This window comes from Aethalodelphis obliquidens, unplaced genomic scaffold (assembly GCF_003676395.1).
Source record: "Aethalodelphis obliquidens isolate GAN/ISIS:26980383/991018 unplaced genomic scaffold, ASM367639v1 scaffold1, whole genome shotgun sequence".
Classification (NCBI taxonomy): Eukaryota; Metazoa; Chordata; class Mammalia; order Artiodactyla; family Delphinidae; genus Aethalodelphis; species Aethalodelphis obliquidens.
This window is the reverse complement of record NW_020837945.1, coordinates 17,470,992-17,497,080: the sequence shown is the minus strand read 5'-3', so window position 1 is coordinate 17,497,080 and position 26,089 is coordinate 17,470,992.

Below are 26,089 nucleotides of genomic sequence, written 5' to 3'. Positions count from 1 at the left end.
CACTATCTTAGACCAAGATGAATGACATTTGGGAGCAGAACATACACAACTTTGGTGTCCTGAAGTTTATGGACTTCATACTCAGAAGTTGCTTTCAAAAGTGTCTTGGGTTACTATGTACATATGTTCAGGGTGGCACAAAGGGAAAAAAAATTAAATGAGACATGGTAAAAATGGTAAAAGAATATATTTGTTGTTGTGAAAAAACTCAAAAGGGACTATTATCAATATAATCCACATTGTTGGTTGTTAAAATCCACTTGTCCTCGGAGAATTAAAGAAAAAAAAAAAAAACTCATAGAGCAGCTGTAATGTTGAAAGCTTTGTGAGAAAAGGTGTCAGTGTTTTTCAATAGCTTATATCTTTCTGAAACTCTGTGTATGATTTATGTAAAAGATAAAGCATAAACTGGAGTTAGGTAGATTCAAATTGCAGTAGTAATTTCTGCCAGCCAAGCAGCAAGGAAATTCCATAACCCTTCAATGTTCTGGCTTCATTCCATTTGAATATATTGAAAAATAAGAGATAGCCTTCACTCATAGAAGACAGTCACTTGGACATAAGTTGCCTTGATTGTTTAGAATAGCAGTAGCTTTAGGGAGCTTAAATGTTCCTTTTGAATTTTCATTTAAATTATTTAAACTATCAAGTTTTACATTTATTAATTTTTTACTATTATTATTATAATGTTGGCCAACTAATTATGTTTCTTTCCCTTTTGGATACTACAAGTCATCATCCTATTAACATGTTTTAATTAATCCCCTAGTGGCTTCTCTTTACCCTGGATTTCCTCCATTCTACCAGCCCCAAAGAGCCTGAAATAAAGACTTGAATGCAGGTAGTTATTTTTGGCCTGTGACTGGGGAAAGTGAAAGGAAAGGAGGAGTGAAAGCCAAGCCAAGAGACATTCTTGAATTGAATTGATACCACTGTGTGCAACTGGGCTTGGATCCTGCCAGATATTTCTGAGGTGCTCTTTAGGATATGCCTCAGAATTGTCCACTCAAGGGACTGCCTTCTTATATGTACCATGGAGTAAGGAATATTAACCCATGGGCATCCATCTGATACTATTTATCAAAGGTTGCCCTGCAGGACATTAGCTCTCCCATAAGCCTACATCGCACAAAGACCAAAGGTGAACGGCACGTAATGAAGGGAGATGAACAGCTGCCAGATTACATTTGTGCAAAACAGGTGTCTGCAGCAAAGACTGGAGAAAAAGGTGACCCATATGGATATGGGTGGAGCACAAGAGATGTCTAGCACAGCCTGCTCAACAGAAAGAAAGCAGTAAATATATCATAATGCTCAAGTCATTTCATTTCGGTTTTATGCTGATCAAATTTGCTTACTAAACATGATGACTGAAACCCCAGCTATGTTGTGTAGACCATTTTCATACTTGAGAGGTTCATCTACAAGAGACTGGAAGATTCACATTTATTGACTCTTCCTTCATAAGATGAGAGCTTAATAAATATGTTGTTTTACTATATTTTAAAGCCTTCACAAAAATTTCTCTGGGGTAGTTATCGTTTATCCCTTTCTTAAAAAGAAACCTGAGGTTCAGTGAATTCAAATAACTTTACAAAGTCCCTTTGTTACTTTGCTCATAGTCACAGAGTACACCCCCCCCCCTTTTTTGGGTGTTGTCATACCAAAATCACCTCTTACGCAGCACTGTTTGAGATGGAGAAGGTTATGTTACAATATCTCCCACAGGAAAAAAATACCACAGATTATAATAAAAGTATTGTAATGTTCATGAGCAGTTCTTTGAATTTTGTTCCTTTTGTCCTGTACAATAGTTTCTTAAGAGCTTCAGCTCTACCAATCTGTTCCTATCGATGGAGAAATGTCCAAATCTCTTAGATTTAAATATTATGGTTTTACTTCAGTTCTTTTAAATATCCAGTCTCTTCATATCTTTTACTTATGAAATATCATTAGCTATAAGGAAAGCAAACTTTTTCAAATACTCGTCACATAGAATATAATTAAAAAATCTAAATTTCAGGGGAAAGCCTTTTTTATGATTCTATTAAAGCCTCTAAATAAAATATGATTATATTTAATTACCTTTCAGCCAAATGTTTTCTTCTTTATACAACTTTTTATAAAAGATGTATTCTCTATTTTTCCAGGTGACTATTTTATTTAAACCTTAAATTAAGAATAATATACATTTTATAATCATTGTAAAAATAATCAATCACCTTGCTTTTGTTAAAAACAAAGGGCAATTCTGTTTTTAAATTACTTAATAATTTAAGCTCCCAAGTTTTTATAAACTCATTAATTTTCAGCTGTTTAGGTCACCTAAGAAATATCAGAAACTGATATTTTAGTTTTTTGCTAAAAAAGACAAACAGAAAAAAAAACTGGAAACATTTCTGAGCTCCAAAATGTAACAGTACATATTTGTTATATAACAGTCCATAAGAGTACGTATTTGACAACCCAGCTCATAAAAAATTATTTTAATAATTTAGCCTCCTCATGTCTTTTATAATGAGGATTTCAGGTTGTCACACTCCCAACTAATTTTAATTATATTACTTAGTTCTCTATTATGACAAAAGATACTGAAGTCATCAAAGTATGGCAGTGACTTGGACAGCAAAATCATTAAGATGTAATTTAATTGAAATAAGATATCACTTAGAATGCTATTTCCTGTTCCACTAAAATATTTTTTATAGCTCACTGTTATCATTTTCTAAGAAATCAGAGCCTGAGGCATAAATTTATGTGCTACTATTTTATTAGAGACTGCAACCCAAGGGAATCGGAAGTGAGAGGAAAGGAAAGAAAGGCATTGAAGTAGGGAGAACAAACAAGAGTATGCTACCAGCTGGTCACTGCTTGGATTAGGGATGGTTTCTTGATCTATATGCCAAGAAACCATATGAAGTTTGGTCTCTCAGGACAGTCTGTGGTGGGATGGAGGATGTTATGGAGTGAATATATTCTCCCAAAATTTATACAGTAAAACTGTATTCCCCAATGCAATAGCATCAGAGGTGGGACTTTGGGAGGTAATTAGGATTAGAAGAGGTCACGAGGGTGAAGTCTCCATGATGGGATTAGTGTCTTTATAGGAGTCACAGGAGAGTTTGCTCCCCCATTTATGCACTCTGTCATGTGAGGACACAGGAGAAGTCAGCAGTCTGTAACCAGGAAGAGGGCTCTCACCAGAACCCAGCCATGTTGACACCCTGATCTTAGACTGCCAGCCTCCAGAATTTTGAGAAATAAATTTTTGTTGATTATCAGTCACTCAGTTTATGGTATTTCTATTATGGCAGCCCAAATGGGCAAAAAGAGGAAATAAAAATATAGCCTATGGGTTCCCACATTTGGTTGGTCAGAGTCCCCTTCTGGGCATTACTTCCCCAGCACTTCAGGCAGAAGGGGGATGGGAAGAGTTGAAGTGCCCACAGGGTAAGGGGCATAAGAGTCAAATCATTAGTCTGTACCTGTGGCAAGAGCTGGAAAAGCACCTCAGATTTGGTCTCCACTGTAGAGGCTTAGAGGAAACCTAAGTTTCCTTAGAGGAAACTTCTGGTAAAAGTCAGAGGAGGCTGAGTGGGTCTAGGTGTACAGTGAGGTCACTGATATGGTCAGTAAAGCACTACATGGCATATCACTGTCTTAGCTGAAGCAAATCAAACCCATTTGTTTAGTTTTTGTAAAAATCTCCCCTTCGTAAAAGTCTAATAATTATGTCTAAATTTAAAAGGCCCTGAATCTTTGATCTTAAGAAAAATAACTCTGTCCCACAAAAATAAATAATTCTCTCTCTCTCCCACAAAAGAAATAACTTCACCATAAAGTCAACACATTGCAGTACCTGTTAGTTGTATGTATATTTGTAGAGCAATCTTTTGGAAAAATAGGAAATGATTTGAAGATAGTTTAGAGGCATCTATACAGATGATTAATGATTTAGAAAAGATACAAAAAAATAAAAATAAAGTCTTTTTATAACTAAATATAGCTACCTAAAATTTAAAAAGTCAGGTATCTCAAATAACATTATTTAAAAGGCAAACACAAAAAAATCTTTGCAACAGATATGTGGTGTGAAGTTTATTATTTATAATGCATAAAGAACTCCTTCAATCAAATTGGAAAAATGACTTCATTAAAGGAAAAATAGATGAAGTCTCTTAAAGATATCTAATAATAACAACTAACCTTTATTGATCATTTAATAAGTTCCCTTTCATGTTCTATTTTATGTGAATCAAAGATTTTGATCATCTCAGTAATCTCACAAAGTAGGTTTAATTTTTTCTCCTTGTATTATAAGAAAAACAACAACAACAACAAAACAAACCTCAGATGCAAAGAGACTAATTTGCTAAAAGTCAGAGAACCAGTTACAGGTAGAGCAAGGATGTGGTCTATGACATCTGGCTCCCCAGTCAAGATCTGTAATGAATATGCTATACTGTGTCTCTGCAATTTGCCTTTGGGCAGTTTACAAAGAAGATGAACGAGGGTTAATGATCAACAACAACAAAAGTTTAGCCTTTATCAATGCAAATTTAAACAAGACAATGCTAATTTATATTTATCAAATTGACATTTTTTTCCTTAATACACTAAACATAGTAATATGTAATGGCTAGTAAAATCCATTAAATTGTTCATATTCTATCATCTAATTGCTCTACTTTTAAGAAACAAGAATGAGGAAATTGTCAGATAGGGACAGATATTTATATACCAAGATTTTCATAACATTTAGAAATAATCTGTAAACAACCTAAATGTCCAAAAATAGGAAGATGATTAAATAAGCTTCAATATAGCAAATTATGCCATCTTTACAAGTTAAGCTTTTGGCTTCTGCACAGCAAAGGAAACTATAAACAAAACAAAAAGACAACCCTCCAAGTGGGAGAAAATATTTGCAAATGATGAGAAAATATTTGCAAATGATGAGACTGACAAGACTGACTCCAAAATATATGAACAGCTCATGCAGCTCTATGTCAAAAAAAACAAACAACCCAATCACAAAGTAGGCAGAAGATCTAAACAGACATTTTTCCAAAGAAGACATGATGTTCAAAAAGCACATGAAATATCACTAATTATCAGAGAAATGCAAATCAAAACTACAATGAGGTATCACCTCACACTGGTCAGAATGGCCATTATCAAAAAATCTACAAACGATAAAGCTGGAGAGGGTGTGGAGAAAAAGGAACCCTCCTACACTGTTGGTGGGAATGTAAATTTGTACAACCGCTATGGAGAACAGTATGGAGGTTCCTTAAAAAGGTAAAAATAGAGCTACCACATGATCCAACAACCCCACTCCTGGACATATATCCAGAGAAAACCATAATCCAAAAGGATACATGTGCCCCGGTATTCATTGCAGCACTATTTGTAACAGCCAATCTATGGAATCAACCTAAATGTCCATTGGCAGAGGAATGGATAAAGAAGAGGTGGTACATATATACAATGGAAAATTACTCAGCCATAAAAAGAATGAAACAATGCCATTTGCAGCAACATGGATAGACCTGAAGATTATCATACTAAGTGAGGTTAGTCAGACAGAGAAATACAAATATCGTATGATATCACTCATATATGGAATCTAATTTTTAAAAAAAGAAAATAAACAAATGAACTTATTTACAATACAGAAATGGACTTACAGGTATTGAAAACAAACTTATGGTTACCAAAGGGGAAAAGTGGAGGGGGGAGGGGTAAATCAGAAGCCTAGGATGAGCATACACACACTACTATATATAAGATAACCAACAAGGACCTACTGTATAGCACAGGGAATTCTACTCAATATTCTGTGATAACCTATATGAGAAAAGAGGCTAAAAAAGAATGAATGTATGTACATGTATAACTGAATCACTTTGCTATACATCTGAATTTGACACAACATTGTAAATCAACTATACACCAATAAAAAAATAAGCTTTTGAAGAAAAACTTATGCAAACTTAAGAAACCTAAGAAAATATTCATTTCAAGTGAAATAAAGTCTTATTTATAATATCACCCAAACTTAATTAAAAATGCATATGCATTATTTGGATATTAACAATCTTTAGGGGATTCTCTTTTACAGACTTTATTTTGTATTATTCTTACTTTAAAATGACAGACATTATTGAACTATTTAAAATACATGTTATTGAACTAATCTTTAGAAAACCTAATTTCTTTAAAACAACCATACAAAGAAAGTATTCAAAATAATTAAACAAATATCTAGAGAAGCAGAATCCAAAGGTTGATGTTACTACAATGATGTCTAATATCAAATTACTCTCTCTTTGTTAACTCTTAAGAAATGGATTGTTTTAAAAATAACTCACCAAAATAGGTATGTGAATGTAAACATTGTTCACTTCAGAGTGGCTACAGATAAAGATTATACAATTTTCCATCACTCCTGCATTTTTGTTTTAAGACACATTTTTTAAAGTTTGTTTTTTACAATGTAATCTCTTCAATGATGACAAATTACTATGAAGTCAGGTATATTCTCTAAGTATCTGGTATGAAGCTAGACACCATGCAATAGTAATTATAATTGTAATCCTACTTGTAATCATAATTGCGGTATTAGTAGTAGTAATGGAAATAGTAATAGTGGCTATAGTAATATCAGTAATAGTAGTGTAAGTGGTAATGTTGACATAACAGTTCTATGCTTTGACAATATATCATGAATAAAAATGTCTCCTGAAGTTTTCAAACATTCTGATTAAAAATGTTTAATACCAAGAGAAGACCTCAATACCCATGATCTCAGAAAACCATTTTACTCCAAAATGGTGGAATACTGGGAAAAATTGCGAAGGAAAGGGCTGGGACTTCAGCCTATCATTCTCATCTGTCACCCCCTTACCCTATGTACTCTGACAATTCTGACATTGGCTCCATTCCCTTTTGTCCTTTGGCTTTTCTCTGTCTTTTCATCTTACTTCAGAGCATACATATCTAGGTTCAAATCCTACCGCTGGTAATTATGATCTGTATGGCATTGGCCAATTTGCTGATCATTCTGAGCTATGGTTTCTCCTCTGCAAAAGGAGCACATCATGCTGATCACACATTATGAGGATTGTATGGGATTATATATAGGAAGTGATATATATATATATATATATATATATATATATATATATATATATCACACGTACAGACACACACATCACATCATAATTCATTTCTCCTACTCTTTCCCTACAATTCTCCCATAAAGTCATTACTTTCAAAATAAAATCCTTGCTCTTACCTCCAGGCTTATCTCTCTCCACTTCTCCCTCCCTGATTCCCTTAATTCCACCTAGAGAGAACTCCCTGCTCTTACTCTGAACTCATCAGACCTTCTCATCAGTCTCTACCTAGGAAAGTAGTTCTCCTTCTGCTTTCTTCTTGAATTACTCCTAAATATCATTTAAGGCTCAGCTCAAGGATGAATGCATTTCTTCCTCTATAAAACAATAATCTTTCTGCCCAGCCCTGGACACTTCTGTCTCTTACCTACCAATATTCTCATATGCTCTCCGTTATACACTGCACATCTCACTGGTCATTGCAAATATTAGTTTACATTGTCTGACTGACTCGTCAGAATGTGTCTGTCTTCTTGTTGGTGTCTCTGATGGAACAGAGTACCTGGCATACCTGCAATAAATACTGTAGGTATTCGATAAGTTCTTGCTGACTGAATGAACAAGTAAATATAGTTTAAGTTCAGTATGGAGGTTAATTGAATTTGAAAAGGGAACCACCAATAAAAGGAAGATTAAAGAATGTTACTTTGAAAATCACACTTTTGTGTTTGTATTATTAGGATTAGATGCTTCTGTTAGTTCCATTACTATGTCCTCTGTCAATTTGGCATGAAAATATTTTTGTTCTTGTATGTTGTCCCTGAGAACTTTATACTGGATTATCAGTTGTGAAATAATTCCATGCATGAGAAAATATATTCTATATTCCAAGCTCATTATTTATGTTTTCCTTGCAAAAGCACAGCTGATCCAAAATTAGGTTTGTTAAACACAATTGTCACATATCTGAATAACGGTAAACTGAGAAAGAGAAGTGCTCATTTCCTTAGGTAGTTTTCTGGGTTTATAATTGTTGATGCTTGTCAGAATCACAAGCAAAAACTTTACAACTTATTGTTAGGAATGAAAGGAAAACCGCATATATTTTAACAAAATGTTTACCTAAGTTAGTTCAGTAAACAAGTAAACAGTAAGAAAGTGTTAATAGCCTTTCCCTTGATTCCATGCTTCTGATTGATCTTCTTTTGAACTATTTCTTTTTATGTCTTCCTCCTGATTCATTGCCCAGTTCGGGGGCTGTCTTTCCTCACCTGGACTATTATAGAAATCTTTTGACTCATCTCCATGTTTTCAATATCTTCTGTTCTTTCCAATCCTCATCCACTTCTCCCCAGATATGTATCCATTTCCCACAGAATAATTGTTTTGGACTCAGCAGCTCATTATGTTATATCCTACTCTTATCAGATCATAAAGTCTATGATAATTTTTGTCTTGCTCATTCTATTCAATAAAGTCCAGGTTCAACACAGTGGACTATCCCTTTCAGAATCCAAGCCCAACCTTGGATTGCATCTCTGCCCACTCTTCTCACATGTCTTTCACTCAGTCTCTGAATCATTCATAGTTACAAAATACTTTGTTCTGTTTTCAAATATTGTTCTTTTTTTCTTGCAGCCGTGATTACATCCTTGTTCTAAAATCTAATTCAAATGCTACTTTGTCTATAAAATATTTCTTTTTTCCACAAATCAAAATTAATTATTCTTCGTATATGTTTCCATTGTTTGAGTTTCTGTTACCAATTATCTTTAAATTGTTTGCATATCTTTCCCCAAACTGGAATCATGAATTCCTGGAAAATAGAGTTTATATAGCTCTCATTTATTTTATCTAAGTTTTATAAAATTTAATAGATGTGGGTGTTATGTATGTGTGTGTGTGTGTATTTATCAGTAAATAAATTGGACAGAATGTTCTTCATAAATGCTCAGAACAATATGTCTGCATCCAATCCTTATGAAGTAACAAAAGTCTTCAAATTCAGGGTGTGAGCTAATCTTTCAGTGTGCTAGGACCTATTTTCTCCAGATTCACAAGCAGCCTGTGAACGGTGGTGTTAGGGATCATGTGAGGAGGGCCAGGCTTATTCATCATGAACCAGATGCTCTTATAACACCCAATATACAGATGAGGAAACTGAGGCTTGTAGGGATGAGTTTTGCCAAGAATTTTGCTAAACAGCTTGTGATCAGTGATTGGAAGGAGCTGGAGGAAGATTTCTCCAAGAGTAAGCTAAAGAGAATGGGGGAGCCAATTACAAAGCCCAGGTGAAGTAACCCCAGTTGTGCCCTGGCCCCTTGCCAAAGTCACCTGCTTGCTCTCTGGAAGAGGGGACTGTGGCCTCAGCTACTAGTCCACTAGTCCACCAGCAAGAGGAGATGCAATGAAAGGCAACAGCCTTCTCCTTGTCCACAACCCAACTCCCCGTACCTACTACCCTCCTGTGCTCTATTACGTCTTATCCAACAAAGCTCATGGAACATCTTTCTTTTACCTTTTTTTCTCCCCCCCTTTTTTAAATTCTAAACAACAACTACAACAGACTCTGGAGACACTTCTTCTTCCTGATAAAAAATGTTTCTTCCTGATAAAAATCACCTGTCTCCTGAAGCTTTTCTCTCAAGTTCTTCTATTGGTCTTTGTAAAACAATTTAATAAAATAAAGGAATGCATTCTGGATACTGACTTGCAGTGATATATCTGGTAGTATCTTCAACTATTCAACAGAGAAGGTCCTAGAAAAAGCAAACACTTAACCTTAAAAAAGACAAAAAACAGGAAAGAAAGAAAGAAAGAAAGAAAGAAAGAAAGAAAGAAAGAAAGAAAAGAAAAGAAAGAAAGAAAGGGAAAGAAAGAAAGAGAAAGAAAAGAAAAAAGAAAAGAAAATGTGGTTATATATTTTTTCAGACATGATTTTTGGTGTATGGAGGAAGTTATTTAGGCCAATGAGACTCAAATCACTTCTGCTTTTTATTTAATGTTCTCTCTTCCTATCCTGTAGCCTAGTGGTTCTTTAAGAAATGGTTGCTGAAGACATAAATACATTTGTTCACAGAGATAAGGTGAACTTTCAACAAGTTTGAAAGATCTAGAAGCAGGGCCAAAATGCAGCTTACCCTTATTACCATTATTCAGATGTGATTGGTAAATCTCAAAACAAAGATTGGAAAGCTGGGCAAGTCTTCATCCTTGGAAAATTCAAGGTACATTTAGACTTCAGAAAACAATGTTATTTCCAGAATAACTGATCAATATTAAGAGAGCTAATTTGTTTCAATGCACTCAAGAACTGTTTTATATGAGGATAAAAAAAAAATTTTAAAAATCCAGTCGATATGATTATTTTCTTTTTCAATATATATGTTGCCAGAATCCCTGCTTCTCCCAGTCAGTATTCATTGGATAATTTGTGATGAAACTGATGGACTTTAGGCATTTGGGAGATCTCTGAAGAAATAAATAAATCTGATGAAAACACCATTAAAAAATATATATATAATATATATATATTATATATATATATATAATATATATATATATATAATGCTTAGTAAAATGTTTGGTTCAAAAGAATTGAACTCCATCTTGCTGTAGACTCACAAGTGAATTTTGGGCTTTTAGTTACATTTTACTAAAATAACAGTTGATGCTAAAATATACTAACCCTGAAAAATATTGGACAAAAGAAAAACAACCAAGTAAACTATTAAGTCTACAGCTGTTGTTAGGGTATCCTACTACTTTTACTTCCAAGACAAGATGTGATTTATCTTTAAATAAAATTGAAAATGCATCATCTTATCAATTTGGCTGCTTACATCAATTGTCCAGCTTATTAAAGTAACTATCTTATAAATGACTGTACTTCCTTGTCCCTAATATATTTTAATTTTTGTTGTTGTTATTGTTTAGCTTTAAAACTGAATGTTTACACATGTTCATATATGCATTTAAGAAAGATGAGTTTGCTGTTATGTTGCATATTTTCATTAGCTCTCTTTTATCATATTAACTTGTAAAATTTTATTTAATAATATTTAAACCTTTACCTTGTTTCCTGAGAAAGAATAAAGAGTTGATTGTTTCTGATCTATAATAAAGATAATGATAATAATAAAGGCCTAAGAGAATAGGCTACCTATATTTCAAAGACTCTTAAAGTTATTACATTTATTTTATCTTACAAAACGAAAGAAAGCAAGTAAGCAAAACCTGGTTTAAATAAGTTGTTTTAGCACCAGTGCTTCTTGACTCAACTAAGTTAATTTTTATTTTTAGCATCCCAAGTAACTTTCCAATGTAAACATCTAATTCTTTACAGAGGCTATGACACATGGACAGTAACGGCAAGCTGTAGCTCACAGAGGCTGCTAATTTAATTGGTGGAATTATCAAATGACTGCTACTGGATTTAGGGCTGTTTTAACCAAAATCACCCAAAGGCCAGACTTTAACTGGCTGCACAAAGTTTCCCACTGGACTTACCATCAAGAGTATAAGTCACTGCTGTTCCTAAAGACCAGATCATTCTACTGAAGGAAAGAAATACTATCATTACCTCTAGTGATTAAGGAGTGACTGCTTTCAGTTGCTGGATGTTAACAATAAAATTTAGTTTTTAAAAATCAAAAATAATATTTTGATTTTTATATATACTGATTTTCACAGGGATTCAAGAAAACGTCTTTAGTTTATTAGAGAAATCCCTTCATCAAGATATTTTATGGAGTGGTGTATGTAAGTATTTGGTATAAAGTATAAATTTAAGTTTTCTTAAGATGACTCTACTCTCAAATTATTTTGTTTTCAAAGGTCCCATCTCTTGGGTAATGACTAATTTTCTCCTGGTTATTAGTAATCAAAATTATGTGAAATGGTGGTTCTCCATGCCTTTTTCTCCCACTGAATGAAACAACATATTTCAAAATTGGGACTCTGGGACATTTGGTTCTTCTAAATCACATTTTTTTCCCAGTAAATACAGAAGCTGATTCATGTACACATATATTGTCATATTTCTATGTAAGGTTATATAGTATTTTTTTGAGAAGAAAATGATATAATATCAACAAAATATCATTTCTTAATTAGCATTTTCTTTGAATATCTAAATTGATTACAACTTGACAAATTATTTTTCAATTGTTTTGGCTGTGTAGACATTAATCTTTTGGGCATCTGTAACAAACATCTGGACATTTGACTCAATTGTTTTTTCCCTTGATCCAGGTTTTATCCAGCTGTTTGCTGCAGTAAAGATGTCATCAGTCAAGCACATTGTCTGCATTCTTATCACCCTCTGCACATCTGTTCTTGACATGACTTTTAGCCTGCTTCTATGCAGGCAGCAGACAGTTTCTGGCCTTATTTTGAAAGCTTGAGTTAGTTTCTAGTTAAGAAAAAAATGCAGAAAGAAATTTACTGGACAAGGAAATAATAATGCACTTATAATGTATTGCTTTCTTACTATGCCCCAGACTTTACATCATGCAAGGTTAATAATGTATTGTGTGCTGTTGTTATCTTGCGTTCATGATCCATTAAATATATTGGAAAAGTCACTTAACTTTTCTGGGTCTTAGTTCCCAAATTTACAAAATGTAATGGTAACACAGTTCATTATATTTTTAATTATGTTTAAAAAATAACATGAGATTTACTCTCTTAAAGAATTTTTAAGTATACAGTACAGTACTGTACTGTAAGTACAACTATAAGCAGAGTAAATCTCTAAAATTTTTTCATCTTGCATAAAAGCAAATTTATACACCTTGAAGAGCAACTCTCTTATTTCCCATAGTTAAATTGTAAAGTCTCTTCTACATATGAATTTCATTTCTGACAATTTCACATAAATGTTTTAAACCGACATTATAACCCAATAATATTTACTTAGTATATATATGTATATCATGTATATATATGATACCATATATGTATATAAATCTGTATATGGTACCATTCAAAGCAATTTAAGAAACCTAAACTTTCAGAGCTAGAGACTTCTTAAATCTGCAACAGCTGATTTTTATTTGAGTAAACATAGAGAAATGTACAAATACAGGCAGAAATGTACAGTTACATCAACCAGAAGATGATGCCATTTCCAAGCCCATTATGCATACAACGTGTGGAGCTTGAGTGTCTGAATATTTTGCTTGCAAAAATATATTTTTGCTTACAAGGTGGGGAGGGGAATTATTATCTCATTTTTATTTATACTTTGTGGGTAAAAGAATGAAATTAGAATTTAAAGAATAAAATTACAACAATACATTTTCTATGTAAGTGAGAAGTTGCATTAAAGTGCACTTTTACACTTGTGAGTACATCAAAATAATGAACTTATGAAAAGGTGATGAATACCTTCAGATACTTGTTACTGTTTTGTTAATAATTAGAGAAACTCTACACACACACACACACACACACACACAATTGTAACACAACCAAGCATTTATTTTCTACCTCTATAATCTTCCATAACTTTCCTTTGCTCTCTCAGGAGTCTTCAATTTAACAAGTTATGTCTTTGCAACAAGACAGATCAGATAGAAACATAACAGCTGATGTGAGAGGCAGTGTGATATAATGGCTATAAACATACACCCTACTGCCCAACAGTTAAGATCTGAATTCTGACTGTCTAGTTCCTAACTACGTGACAACCATGAAAGTCATATAATCTCCCTGTCCCTCTGCTTCCTCTAGGATAAAATGTGGATAATGATGATAAAGGGGTTATTACAAAGCTAAATAATTTAATATTTAGTGCTTAGAACAGTGTTAATTCTCAGTAAGTGATCAATTAATGTTAGCTTTTAAATATGGTATTAGAAATAATCTGTAGAATGAAAAAAAATATTGGGAGAGGAAGGAAAAAGAATAGTCTGTTATAATTGATTTTGATAAGGATAGAAAAATCTACTGTCAAGGCAATCTTTGGATGATATGAGTTACCCACAGATTTTATCAATTTGGGAACTGAGTTACAAAAAAACCTTACATCATTTTCTATTATTAAATACCTATTTAATCACAAAGCTAAAAGAAGAAACTCACTTTTTATCAAAAGAGCCTAATATAATAAATGCTTGGGTTTTAAGATGTACTGAGGAATAAAAATGTTGGAACTATAAGGAGAATAAGGAGTTGGAGTTGAGGTCTACTTTGAAGTTTGAGACTGTATCTTAATACTCTATCACATGAAATAGGGTTGAATGCACACAATTCTGGTTAAATAGGTTCTAATCCCTGGAAAAAAAGATGGTAAATTAATGAAAACTTCGAATCCACATATTCCAAAGGAGCTAGACAGGTGTTTAGGTCCAAGAAGAGAGAAAACAAAAGAGGTATTCAATCCTATAACTATGGTTGGGTTTGCAAAGGGGAAGACCAAAACAGTCTTCAGAAGAGAGAACAATATTGTCATCTAGTCCTATACATAGTTTTGAATCAAATGATACTATATTGAACTCTACTAGTTTAGGGTGGGAGTGCAGATAGGGGATGAGAGTTCTTTAATTATTCTATCTCAGTACCACATTGTTATAGGGCAGGTCCTTTCGGAGGAGATACTTGGAGAAATTGGGGAAGGACAAAAGAATGATAATTCATGTCCATCCAACAGCTAACAAATTGGTGTCAGTCTAGACTCTTTCTTGGCCTGAACCACCCTCCTGTTCCTTCTCCCCATTGCAACCCAAATTCATCTCAACTTTTTTTTCTGTAGCATTTTAGTCAATATAGCCTTTCTTTGTTAATGATTCTTCAATTACAAAGAACAGAAATACTCAAGGAAAGGGAGTTCCATTCTGGGTCATTTCATAGAATCTAAGTGGTGAATGTATTGTCAGGGCTCGTGAGAAATGGTACTGAGAACTTAAAAGCCATCACAATTCACTGCAGCTGTATTGGTCAGTTTGGTAAATAACACATTGCCATCAACTGGTGACTTAAACAACAAACTTTTATTTCTCACAGTTCTGAAGGCTGGCAAGTCCAAGATCAAGATGCCATCAAATTCCTCGTTTCCTGAGAGCCCTCTTCCTGGTTTGCAGATTTTTGCAGATGACTCCCTTCTTTCTGTATTCTCACATGGTGGAGAAAGCAATTATCTTCTTGTGTCTCTTTTTATAAGAGCACTAATCTCATTTATGAGGACTACACCTTTATAACCTAATTACCTCCCAAAGGGCTCACCTTCAGATACCATCACAGTCAGAATTAGGATTTCAACTCATGAACTTTGGGAGGGCATGAGCAGTTAGTCCATAGCAGCAACCTGTTTGTCTTTAACTCTTTGAGACTATTTAGTCTCTTGGTGCTGCTTCCCTCTATGGCTCAGTAACATTTAATTATGTTCTCCTTGACCCAGATTTTGGGTTCATCTACAGATGATTTAGCATGACTGAACTAAAAGGATCTACTACTCACAAATAAAGTACTACAGGCTCTCTGTTCAAAACTGATTTCCTCAGTTAGATCACATGCTTAACCCATTAACCATCACAAGGTTTGATCTCATGGTACATGTGGCTGAAGGAATGAAGCCCTCAGGGCCGGGGACAATTTTTAGAGGTAAGCATAGTTTGAGTAGGAACCCCAAAAGAAATCCATCATATATCACGTTTTCTATCTACTGACCATCAATGAGATACTCAATAGGCCAGATTTTGACTGTTAGGTTCCCACAGTAACATGTTTTTGTTACTGCTTTGGTCACAGCATTAATCACATGTATTATGCTTTCATCTTTTTATCAGATTGTTACTCCAAGCAATTTGTGAACATCTCAAGAGCAAAAATTGATTCCAATTTACTCTTATATTACTGGCACATCTCATAGTGTTTTTCACATAGCAGATCCCCAAAATGTGATGTTGACCTAATTTTCCATGGTGAGTCATTGAATCAATTATAACACTTAATAGGCTGTTTAGATGGAAAAAACTTCCATGTGATTTAAGGGTTCAATTATATGTAGGGAGGGAATCAGCAGATTATAGAATTACATTTGATGTAGTTTAGACGAGACATGAATTTTCACTTTATCATCAGTCACTCTGTTGGGAAGGCAAGAAGTGGCCAGGATTGGGATTTTTCTAAGATGATAATCAGCAAGCGTTTACAAGAGGCTGTGCAGAATTCTGAGAAATGTTACCATCTTTATTGTCTTCTATAAGATATGCAATTCCTCTATTAAAAACAGTGAGTTAATGGACACTCCTTTAATTTGTTTATACCAGAAATTTCCAAATTTTTTTTAATATAAAATCTTTCCCCACCTCAAACACTACCTCTTGCCCTCATAAGATGGCAGTTCTAAGCCACTGGTCAAAATCATATTGGCATATGAGAATCAGAAGAGCACAGTATCAAAGAATTAACAAGGAGCTAGAAATTCAAAAAAGAATCCAGAACAAGGAGTCTATGACCATGAAAGGTGGACAAGAGAATTAAATTAAGGAGCATGGGCAGTCTAAGCTTTTGGTGGGGAATATTGCAGTTCTGTAAAGGCAGAAACTAACTCCCGTAAAAGTTGGTAGGATCAACTCACTGGCAACTTAAAGGCAAAAAGGACATTTTCTGACACCCAGGACAGCTTGGTGATTCTCTTATTTATAGTTGTCTGGGACATCAATTGCTTCGTATTTAGGACTAGATATACAGGTGGAAATCTTCTTATTAGAAATGTATTATGTGCAAAGTACTATACAAGGCATTTGGAGAAATACAAAAGCATTTTCTTACAGGTCATTTCAGTAGATCAAAAACATGTTTTGGGGAATAAAAAACAGACAGTCCATCTCAATGTATGGAAAGTGACAAATAAGAAGTAGAATATACAGGAATATTAATAGTTCAGAGAAGGGAGGAAGGAATCAGTGAGGTCTATGACTGTCTGAGAATGATTTATCAGAGAGGACAGGTTTTATCTAAAATCCAAAGCCTGGATAAAATTTAGGTAATTGGAGAAGTAGGAGAAGGACATTTCAGGGCTGGTGATAAATGTGAATAAAGTGTGGATGCTAGAGTGTGTAAGGAATGTTTATGATCAGGAAGACTGAAATAAAAAATGTTCTACAGTGTAATAAAATATAAGATGAAAAGGGAGGTAAAGGACAGAGTGCTGTGGATGAAACCCTGATTCTGTCCTATCCTACAGAAAGAGAGACTACTAAATATTTATGAACAATAGAAATATAATAGGACAAAGAATGTGTATCCATATGTGGTGGTGTGTATTACAGATTATATAAAAGAGATGTCTTAAATGGAGAGCTTTTAAAAATAAAAAGCTCCCTGTGCCTTACCCTCCTAGTTTGTCTAAATCAAAATCTTCAGAGGAAAGGCCAGATAAGAAGAACGAATCAGTAAATAATTAGTTGAGATGCACTTAGTAGAAGAATATCAAAATTGCAAACTCCAACAAAAAGGTAGAGGAAACATAATTGTGGTCTGATTAGCCTTGGAGAATGTTGATGAATGAGTCTCTAAAATAAAACTAATAAACCTTATTCTCAAAAAGCTTGAAAGTGATTTGAATTTCCCAGGTAGATTCAGAGAAGAGCAAGTAAACAGAGACTTAACCTTAAGGGGCACTGACATTTGGAGGAAGGAATTCATATCAAAACATGCACCACACTGTGGCTGGGACTCTCACCCAGGTTCCTCATCATATGACTTCTTAACCCCCAACTCTCATTACTGTTTCCTTTTCCTACAAATTCATATATTTTCTGTCAGAGTATCACATTCTGTTTTCGACTCCTAAGTGGGTTTCTCTTCATCCATCCCTAGTTAGTCTTTTTGTTAATTTTGTTTATTTATTATTAGTAGGAAAGAAACTGTATGGACAATTGTATTCCAAGACCATTCTTATCTCAGCCAAGTTGGATATATTTACACTCAATCTAAAACTGGAGAAGGAGGACTTTTTAATCTCAAGACTAAACAATATGAGTTATTTTTTTATTGCTATATTTTCCATTTTTATTTTAAAAGAGGTAATATTATTCTCCTTACACTAATTGGCTACTTTAATACAGTACCTTGAAAAAGAAAGGAAATTGGAATTCCTTTATTTCCAGAACACAAATTGAAATGTCACTCCTGCTGAGAGGAGGAGCTATGTAAGGAATATTGAAACAAGAAATACTAGTAGTCAGAGGATCTCATTGGAGAATTCATTGCCTTTTTGTAAGATATAAAAGGTCATTGCAGGACCAGAAACTGAAAGACTTTTAGGGAAATGAGAAACATACATTGATGAAGTAATATTGAAATTTTACTTCACTAATTGTATTTACGTGTTCTTCTTTTCCATCCCTACCTACTGCAATAAATCATACAGATATCACAATGATGGATACATGTTATTATATTATACATTTGTCCAAACCCATAGACTGCACAACACCAAGAGTGAACCCTAATGTAAACTATGGACTTCTAGTGATTACAATGTATCAATGTAGGTTCATCAATTGTAACAAATGTATCACTCTGGTGGGGGATACTGATGAGGCAGTACCTGTGTTGGGGATAGAGGTACATAGGAAATCTCTGTACCTTCTGCTCAATTTTGCTGTAAAATCTTAAGCTGCTTAAAGTAAATCTTAAACTGTTCTAAAACTTCTCTAAACTGTTAAACTGATCTAAAAGATAAAAGATAAAATAATTAAAAGATGGCACCCTACGTACATATTCTTTAAGCATGGACAAGAATCGTGGGCAAAGATACCATATCTAAATATCTATCATATTTAGGATAGTATTTGGCATGTAAAATTTGAAAACATTGTGTTTGGGGGAATCTCTCCTCATCCCAAAGAAAAAAAAAGTGCTGGAAAAAGTGATTTTCAATAGTGGAGACAGTCGCTTTTTGAAAACAAATGAGCAATCATTTGCGATAGCTGAGCAGGTTGTTTGTTTATATATCAATCTGTACATGAATACTGAGTGTGGAAGCATTGCTTATAGAGTTGGCAATAAAATATTAAATGTGTTACTGAGTAGTTTCACAACATTTTAATAATATGCCAAAATCTAGTGCTCACTTTAGTGTTTGAATTTCATGTAGCAAATAAGAATGTTAAGACATAATGATGTCTACCCCTACCTCCACCATGAAAATGTAACCTTTCATTTTAGAATGGATAAATATAGTTATGTTTGTGGTTCAAATATTGTTCTCTGCTTCATGAGCCAGTCTGATAAGAGAGTTGCAGAAAATAAACTTCAGTTGTCAAAGAAAAGAGATCCTGCCTGACTGAAATAAAACTGAGTTCTGAAGATTGTTAGAAAAATCCTGAGTTCTGAAAGTTATTAGAAAAATCCTTGTGGGGACTTCCCTGGTGGTCCTGTGGCTAAGACCCTGCGGTCCCAGTGCAGCGGGGCCCGGGTTCAATCCCTGGTCAGGAAACTAGATCCCACAGGCCACAACTAAGAGTTTATATGCCGCAAGTAAAAAGATCTCCCATGCTGCAACGAAGATCCCGGGTGCTGCAACAAAGATCCCGTGTGCCACAGCTAAGACCTGTCACAGCCAAATAAATAAAAATAAATAAATAAATCCTTGTGGACTATAGAAATTTATGTAAGTTTCAAATCAGAAGATAGTGTTCTTCACATTCATTAATTCTTTATTTAAAAGAAATAGTATTTATTGCAGTTTAATATTTCTTTTTTCAACTTAGTGTTGTATAATGTGGCAAGTTTATCTGCATAGTCTTTTGATTTTTGCTCTTTAGTTTAAAAACTTTTATAAACCAGAAGACCTAATTTGTAGTTCCATTTAATCTGTGATATTGTGTGTTTTGCCCTTCAAGGAATGTTTAGGATTGAGATTTCTTCTTTCCTTCTTATTCATTTCTTCTGACCACTTCTCAGACACCATCAGAGAAACAACACCATGCAAACACCCCCAAAATGCTTAACTGATGGGAAGACACAAACTTCTTGAAAATTCTTTAATAAAATGTGGGTTTAGTTTACTATCAAACAATGAATATAACATCTGTTCTTTCATATACTTAAAAGGTACTGTATGCTAGTTATTTTATAAAACTCAATGTAATGTTGATAATATTAATTCCATTATACAGTTGAAGAGATTAAGGCAAAGATAATTAAAGTTCTATGGTTATAAGTTTTAAAACTGGGATTCAAACCATTTGTATTCTTTTAAAAATTATAGTTATTGCATATTGAGTGTTTACAAAGGACACATTGAGTATACTATAATTGATTACCGTTAATCTTGAAACCCTCTGGAGGCCCCTGCCTTATCCCATTCTCTTTCCATTTTATTCAGAAAATTTCAGAGGTAAACATAATTCTAAATACTGTGTTTGTCATTTCTTTCCCTTTGTATTTGCTTTGATCACATATCTTAGATTCCTCAAACTACATATTATTTAGGTTTTCAAAGACTTGTATTTTATATAGGTAGAACTTTATATGTATTATTCTGTGGGGATATTATTTTAGTGTTATGATCCTGTGATTCACTGATGTAATTTTGCATATACTTCATTAATTTTTCCAGCTTAAATTATATTCCATTCCATCCATATGCATCAAGATATTTATCCATTGTATTGTGGATGTATTTGTGGATTTCTTCCTCAAGATTTTACTTTTACAAACAATGTTATAAAGATTTCATACATGTTTTTCAGTGCACAGGGGTAGAGAGTCTCCAGGATATTGATTTTCATATTTTTGACTCTAGAAATTGTGTTTGATTCAGCAATACTATATAAACATATCTTGTAGTGTATATAAGCTTGCATTTATGATTGTTTGTAAAACTAAAACAAAAAATCATAAAATGTAACGCTAAAAAAATCCATTCTATATCTTCTACTTCTATTCTCTTTAATTTAAAAAAATGCTCATTTTGACCCAATAGATCTTTGACCATATACCAAATTGAAACTTTCAGTTTCAAGCTCTAAGGTATATTAAGGTGTGAAATTAGTAAGCTTAGGATATTTTAGGCAAGGCCAAATGGATTTATACTGTGGTAAAACTATTACCCCAACATACCAGAGTCAACACTAGTAAGTTTTACATCTCACTCATGTAAACTCTGCTGTAGGAAAGTAATAGTGTTCAGGTCCACTTAGTCAAAGACCTAGACTTGCCAAGACCTCTTCCTAAAGAAGAGAGAGATAATGGGTTATGCATTTTCTATGAGTTATGTTTCTTTTGCCCACAGTTCACTAGAAAAAACTAGCAAGAAATTTGGTGGTGCCGAAGAATATTTGGTGACTGCCACTATCTTTGCCACAGAGGGTATGTGTTTCCTCAACACTACTAACAGTACTAAATTGTTTTCCAGATGATTATACTGATTTACTTTCCCATCAGAAGTTTATAATTATCCTGGTCTTGCCACATTGCCATATATACTTACTTTGGCAAAATATTTAGTGTCTGGTAAGGTGAAATCCTACTCATTGTGATATTAATTTGTATTCACCTCATGACAAGTGAATTTGATTGTCTTTTCATATGTTTCTGGGCCAATTCCATTTCTTCTTCTGTTAACTATCTGTTCAAGTCTTTTGCTAGCTTTCCTTTCAGTCATTTTAAATATTCCTCTTGTTCTCTTAGGGACACTATATACATTTTATTCTTTATATATTCTTTATGTGCTCTCAATTGTTATGTTTTGCAAATAACTCCTTTCCCTTTTAACTTGTATTTCACATTTTATGGTAACTGTTGATAAAATGTATGTAGTTGAATTAATTAGTCTTTTATTTTATGGTATGCTTTTTGTGCCTTGTTTAGAAATACCTCTGTTCTTAGGTCAAAAAATGACTTTGCTAAAATTTCCTTTAAGACTTTCTTTCTTGTTTTATATATATATATATATATATATATATATATGCCTTTCATAAACTTGGAATTGATTTTACTGTATGTCATGGGGGAGGGATCAAACATAAGTATAGATTTAGATATGAATATTTATAGACAGATATAGATAGACATTTTTTCCACATAGACAGACAGTTGTCCAAACATCATTTGTAGAAAAGTTTACCCTTCCCCCTGTGATATAAACTGCTTCCTCTGTCACAAATTAAAATATTCTATATACATGAGTTTATTTCTGGAATCTCTACTTTCCATTTTTCTATATCTGTTCATTTATCTATCTGGTGTATTAAGCTTTCTCAATTCACACTTCTTCAAAAGCCTTGGCTATTCTTGACCCTTTTTCCTTCAATATAAATTTCAAGTTAATTTCTAAGAATAGCCCCTTCTAACTCTTGCACTTTGGCATGCCATTGAATCCATTGATTGCAATAGTGGATTTTTCTTTCATGAACAGTCTAACTCTCCATTTATTTAGGTTTATTTTATTATAGTCTAATTAATTATTTCATTTCCTCCATAAATGTATTGTACACCTTTTATTTGATTCATTTCTAAGCACTTTGTATTCATGTTATTATTAATGGAACTTTAAAATTCTGGTAATACATTAGTATTGTTGTATAGGGATGCATTCAACTTTGGTATATTAACTTTGTATCTACAAAATTTAATAAACTCAATAATTCTAACAATTTATGATAGCTTTATGGGTTTTCTACATACAATAATATCTAAGAAGAGTAACAAGTTATCTCTTTATTTTTCAACTAATGTTTTGCATCTTTATCACGGGCCATTAAACCCTGCTTATACCAGGTTAGAAAAACTATGGGCTAAATATGTCTGTCTCAGTATTGCTCTGATTTTATGAGAACTTTCATATCCTTTTGCATACAATCCAAATTACTTTGGGCTTCCAGAAGAAATTTTAAACTGACATCTTATAGTCCTCTGAACACCATTTAGCAAACATTTCTAGAAGAATTCTCAGCCCTTAATTTCTGACTCTCATATAATGTTCCTCTTACTAAACATTCTGAAAGTTACTCTAGGTAACTATAGGTAACAAAAGTTATATGGGCATATTTCTTCATCTTTTTGAGGCAATGAAAATATGAGTATTATTTTTTCCCCAATCAAACCCCTTTTTTTCATACTTTTACAGTATATGGTACAGAATACCAAAATATTCTAAGAAAATGGGTAAAATGAAATGCTAAGTAGGTGTACCAGAAGTAAGTGGCAGAGCCAGAAAATACAAGCGGTCCAAGCATGATATGCTTGTTGTGCTAAATGACATAAATATTGTCTCATAAAGCATAAAAAAGAATGCTGTTGAGTATGTAAAATTGGATTGTCTACCAGAATCTTTGAAGTTTTGCCTGAAGAGTTCAAAGTTGATCTTGGGGAAGTTATTTCAGAGGTGGTGGTGTGGAGTGTTTTTGGAAAGAATAAAGTGGGGTATTATAAGGCATATATCATAGAAAAGAAAACAATAAATTAAGACTATTGAAAAAGTTTGCAGTAATGAAGAATGATCTGTTGTAGCCATCATTTTGTGTCTGGGAAAGAAATATAGACAAAAAATGAATATGTATCATTATATTAATTTGTCAGTGCTGCCATAATGAAGTACTACAGACTGAGTGGCTTAAACAAAATTTATTTTGTCATAGTTCTGGAGGCTAGAAGTCCAAGATCAAGGTGTCTGCAGGTTTGGTTTCATCTCAGGTCTCTTACCTTGGTTTGTAGATGGCTGTCTTCTCCCTCTGTCTTCACATGGTCTTCCCTCTGTGTGTCTGTGTCCTAATTTCCTCTTACAAGGAGACCAGTCATGTTGCATTAGGGCCCACACATAAGACTTTGCTGTACATCAGTTACGTCTTTAAAGGTTCCATTTCCAAATATAGATACATTCTGAGGTACTGGGAATTAGGACTTCACATATGAATGTTGAGAGGACATGATTCAGTCCATAACAATCATGTTATACAGAAAATTATAATGTTTCTGTAGAAGTTTCTAGGATTTAAGCCTTGGAATAATAAAATTAATATGTGAATGATAAAGATACAAGTTTATTATAAAATATTTTAAGAGAGCAGAACAAGCAAAATTTGAATTCGAGAGTTGACACCTGAGCATGAAATAACTACAGCTTACAGAAAATACTCTATATTTCCTAGAACTAGGGTTTCCAAAGTGGTTTGATTGCCTGGAATGGTCTGCTTTATGACTATTGTCCCATTATAATTATTAATCATGTCCTCTTTTGGTCTAAAAAATGTCCTTATTTAGAAGATAAATTATGAGATCAACCTAATTAGAAACTTCAATGGATCTTTAACATAAATCTGAGGAAAATAGTCAAGTCTATGCTCTCCATAAATCTGGAAAATTGCTGACTCTGTAGTCATTCATCCTTATACTATTAGCTAAGGGTATACTGTTATCCAAGTACTCTACTAAGTGCAGGAAGAGAAATGATGCAGAGGACATGAGCCTTCCTCTTTGCTCTCATTATCATTAAACCCTCACTATGATAAGAGGTTGATTGTGATATTATCTTATGAGACTTAGAGAGGTTGAATAACTTGACCTTGGCTACACACTTAGTAAGTAGAAGATGATCTTAAGCGTGTATCTTCAGAAACCATGCCTTTAACCTCTATGCTACTCTGGCAACTCTAATTCAAGATATAACTTTATTCTAGAATGAATCCAGTGAGGACCAGTGGTCTTTCCATTGAACCATATTCCCATCTAGTCTCTTCTACAGAGCAATCATAAACATAATCTCCAGATTTTTTTTAATGTTACCTTATAAAGCCCCAGAATCATCCTATTAACAAATACATTATAAATATTCAATTTGGTAATTAGTGGTTCAACTTTCTAAAAAAAGTAAACTGATTAGCTAAATTTATTTCTTTTTCTATTCCTCTGGATGATATAAAAACAAATCCTTAGATATAACGTGGCCTCTGCAAAAGTATAATTCAAATGATACATGAGTTTTATGCCACAAAAGAACTAAAACCATGCAATGATTATTAATTGATTTTTATCACGTTATTAGCACTTAAAACTATCTTGCACTGTAGGTAACAATTATTAGCCATTTACTACATATAGATAATAAATCTATTGATATTCATAAAATATATCAGACAATATTTATATTTTTATTGGGTAAACTGTCTTGTTTATTAAAGTCAAGAATAAGAAGCTGCTATTCAACCAAGATTATAATTAGAATTTTCATTGTACGACAGCTATGTATTCATACTGTAGAAGATCTGACTGTTGTTTCCAATCCTTCAGTCTTCCCACTATAATTCTCTTTGCCATGTGACCTCACACTTCCTCTCAAGAGTGGTGGCATATATTTTTCTGCCCCCTTATGTTGGATTCTGCCCTGTGATTTGCTTTGGTTATAAGAATATGAGTAAAAATGACTGCAGCTGTTCCAAATCTAGGCTTTAGCAGCATTACACATTTATGCCTCCTCTTTCATTTCTGCCATTGCAATTAGAAGAACATACCCTGGCTGACCCATTGATCCAAGGAGAATTAGAAACACATGGGACAGAGTTCCAATCTGCAGCTTGGTTCCAAGTTTAACCACATCCAGCTGTTTAGTCAGCCAACTTCCAGCTGACCAGCAGGCACAACAGTGTGGGTACATGATTGTTACAAGTCACTAATTTTTAGGATAGTTTGTTACATAGCATTATTGTGGCAATAGATGGCTTATCTACATGCATTCAGGAAATGCATTTAGGACTCATATGTCAGATCCTGAGCTAGAAGGTGATAAAATAGTAGACAAGAGAACAGTGATACATGATCTTATAAACTACAATCTACAGAGTGAGACAAGTAAATGGATAATCGCAATATAAAATGGGAAGTGTTTTTTTTTTTTTTTTTTTTTTTTTTTTTTTTTTTCCGGGCTTTTTTTTTTTTTTTTCTTCCCCTTTTTGGGGCGCCCGCCCGTCGTTTGCTCCGGCCACGGCCAGAGGTCCCCGTGCTTGCCCCCCCCC